Genomic DNA, 3,869 nt, shown 5'->3' on the forward strand with positions numbered 1-3,869 from the left:
ACCCAGAAAATGCCAACAGATACTTGGTCCCATAAGAAAGACTGCTCACTCTGTGTGCAAAGTTTGGTGGGCCAATGGGAGAATACCATCCCAAACCAGAAGGGGGCATTGTAGGCTCTGGTGTAAGGGTACAAGGACACTTCAGGAAAGCTAGGTTGTTCTGAGCCAAATGAACACTAGAAAATAATCAAAGTCCCCGTGATGGTTAATTTTATGTGTCAATTTGACTGGGCTATGGAGTGTCCAGATATTTGGTCATTTAGTATTCTGAGTGTTTTTGTGAAGGCATTTTTGGATGAGATTAACATTTAAACCCGTAGACTGAGCCAAGCAGATTGCTCTCCCTTATGCAGGTGGGCCTCATCTGAACACATGAAGGCCTGAATAGAACAAAAAGATGACCCTTCCTTGAGCAAGAGGGTGCTCCTCCTGCCTGACTAACTTCAAACTGGGACATCAACTTTTTTCTACCTTTGGACTTGAACACAGTGGCTCTTCCTGGGTCTCCAGTCTTCTGACCTTCAGACTAGAAAGAACTACACCATCAACTCTCTTGTGTCATCAGCTTGCCAGTTCATCCTAAAGATCTGGGGTCTAGTCAGCCTCCATAATAGTGTGAGCCAAATCTTTATAATAAATATATTTAGATAGATAGCTACACAGATCTCATATTAGTTCAATTACCCTAACTGATGCAGTCCTTTTCAGAACAAAGTTTCACTGAGGAGAAACTGCTAGGAATAAAATCCAAATTGAGCTTTAAGTGGCACTAAAGACAAGAGAAGGAGAAGTAACTAGATGAAATTGTAAGAAGGGAATAATAAAGGTAAAATTCAAAGAAGTAGCGCTAACCAACAGAAAAGACAATCTATAACCCTGTAGCTAGAAAAGCTATTCTGACCTATTCTCTTTCCTTAGAACACACACAAAAAACACATCTTAAATATAAGAAACATAGGGTTATAATTTACATCGCATATGAAGCTATTGTAATAAAAAGTGCTATTACAATTTTTTAAATTATCCGTACAGAAAAAGAAGGCTGGTTAGAAAAACATTCCCACAAAACAGAAGAAAACTATAATCTTATTTTAAGAGGGGCTAAAAGATAATTAAGGTGATTATATAAGATATGAAAGAAGGTCATATATCAGAGGCAGAAAAATTAGGAATGAGACAATTGGACTAAATGTAGATTTTAAAAAGGAGCTCAGGGAAAAGTTAAAAAGAAAAGAAAAAAAATGCTGTCGAAATGAAAAATCAACTAGAGTAAATATTGGGTTGGCCAAATAGTTCGTTCAGGTTTTTTGAACCCGATGTTACGGAAAACCCGAACAAACTTTTTGGCCAACCCAATACATACCATGAAAAATATTGTAAGGGTGAAGATAGGGAGAAGAAGAAGAAGAAGGAGGAGGAGGAGGAAGAGAGGAAGGGGGAGGGGGAGGAGGGGATCAACTTAAAAATATACTCACGGGGCTTCCCTGGTGGCGCAGTGGTTGAGAGTCCGCCTGCCGATGCAGGGGACACGGGTTCGTGCCCCGGTCTGGGAAGATCCCACATGCCGCGGAGCGGCTGGGCCCGTGAGCCACGGCCGCTGAGCCTGCGCGTCCGGAGCCTGTGCTCCGCAATGGGAGAGGCCACAACAGTGAGAGGCCCGCGTACCGCAAAAAAAGAAAAAAAAAAATCAAACAAAAACTGAATTTGCATTGGATTAAGTCTTTCAAATCAGTCTGGGTCTAATCGAGAGACAGAAACCGTATAGTGATTTGAGCAGAAAATGTTTAATATAAAGAATTATTAACTATACCTCATTACTGCAATAATGAGAGATTAGATACTATGGGATAAAAATAATTCTAGAAGTAGCAGAGATAAGGAGCAGACACTGCCTCTAGGGCTAAAACAGAAAACTCAAAAAAGGAACAAATCTGGAAAAGACGACTCCCAATCAGGGATGAGATCTAGATCTCATTGGAGAGGGTGTGGTCAGGTACATTGAATGGCAGTCACTGGAGTACAGGTTGAGGGATTTGCTGAGAATCCACCCTCTGGGGTCTCAGAGGAAGTTATCAAAAAGGACACTCCACTAGGGGAACTCACTGGGAAACCACTCTCTGGGGTGGTTGAGAAACTGCCCCAGGAAAGGTGCTGTGTCTTGGAACTTAATGCCAAACTGCCCAAACGGTGCCAGGGAAATCATCCCCAGAGAGGTGTCTTGTGCTGCTGGCCACCACCATGCACTGCGGAAGTTGGCCAAAAGAGCATCCCACGACCAGGAAGCTGAACATCTTTCCTCTTTTAGGATCCCTTTGGCGACCTTTACTGATAAATCATCATGCCCTCTTGCAAAGGAAAATACGTTCCAGTATCACAGGCCAGGCAATGAAGGGTGGATTGGGAACTGAGGGGCAATAGATCAATAATTGGTAAACTTCTGCCTCTAACTCCTCATACATTGAAATACGAGGGATACAAGGGGTGTTTTAGTTGGCTCAACCTGCATTAACAAAATACCACAGACCAGGTGGCTTTAAACGACACCAATCTTTTAAATAAAAGATTAATAATTGTAAAAGAATATTATATACAACTCTATGTGAATCCCTTTAAAGAAATGTCTATATTTTAGGAGACTATAAATTAAGAATACAAATTATTGATTGTCTTGAGAATTGGAAAATGAGAGCCAACTGAAATGCTAAATATTAAAACATATTGTCAAATTCCCTTCAAAAGAGGTACCACAACTAAATGGCTTTATAGGAAAAATCTTTCAAACTGTCAAGGATCAGAATATATCATATTTTAGAATTTTCATATCATGCTGGCCAGTAAAGTCCACAACTTGATAGCACCTTGTACCCAAAAGCTGCTTGAAAAGACAAACCATTTTGAAATATTAAAACAAGATCAATAATAGTATTAGGAAAAGAATTTAGTGGTCTTATCAAGAGTGAATTTTTTGAGAATTTTCTGGATGATAAAGAGAAGATGATATTGGAATGATAGAGGAAAAAAACAAAGTTGAGAACCTCCAGACTATCAAGGATTACGAAGGGGCTTTTGGAGAATTAAGTGTTCCTGAAAACTGAAACAAAGCTAGTGGTAGAGTGAGCCAGAAAGGCAAAAAACTAATTTAAGGAGTTCAGGAGGCTTGGGTACATCCCTGCCTTTGGACTTTGTAGTGTTTGTGGTGACCACGTAAGGGCTTCAGATGTGGCCTACGGAGCTGTGGATGGAAACCTGAAGGGCTCCTCGATGGCAGCAAAGATTTCCATGGTACTGAATTTCATGGGTTATTCTTAAACTTCACTTTGGCAAACCAAATTAGTAGGCTGAGAATAATTGTGTGTGAAAGTAGGGGCTTCAAAGAAGGAGGCTTCCAATTAGTTTTCTAGACTGACCAAGGGTAACCAGCAACACTTTGGTGAGGGAGAGCTGTCATGTCCTATCTGAATTTCATTTTACAGTGATTAAAAGTTGATGAATATATTTACACTTTATTATGTAAGCAAAGTGTATGAATTTCTTAACCCATAGAATGGGTTCATTTCTTTTAACACTTTTGCCATATTCATAAATTCTGGCTTAAATAAATACTGCTAGGCAGTTGCTAGGAATGCATACAATACACCCATGTATTTTATTATTTATTTATTTACTTTTAATACATCTTTATTGGAGTATAATTGCTTTACATTGTTGTGTTAGTTGCTGCTGTATAACAAAGTGAATCAGCTATACGTATACATGTATCCCCATATCTCCTCCCTCTTGCATCTCCCTCCTGCCCTCCCTATCCCACCCCTCTAGGTGGACACAAAGCACCGAGCTGATCTCCCTGTGCTATGCTGCTGCTTCCCACT

The sequence above is a fragment of the Aethalodelphis obliquidens genome, unplaced genomic scaffold (genome assembly GCF_003676395.1).
Source record: "Aethalodelphis obliquidens isolate GAN/ISIS:26980383/991018 unplaced genomic scaffold, ASM367639v1 scaffold3, whole genome shotgun sequence".
Classification (NCBI taxonomy): Eukaryota; Metazoa; Chordata; class Mammalia; order Artiodactyla; family Delphinidae; genus Aethalodelphis; species Aethalodelphis obliquidens.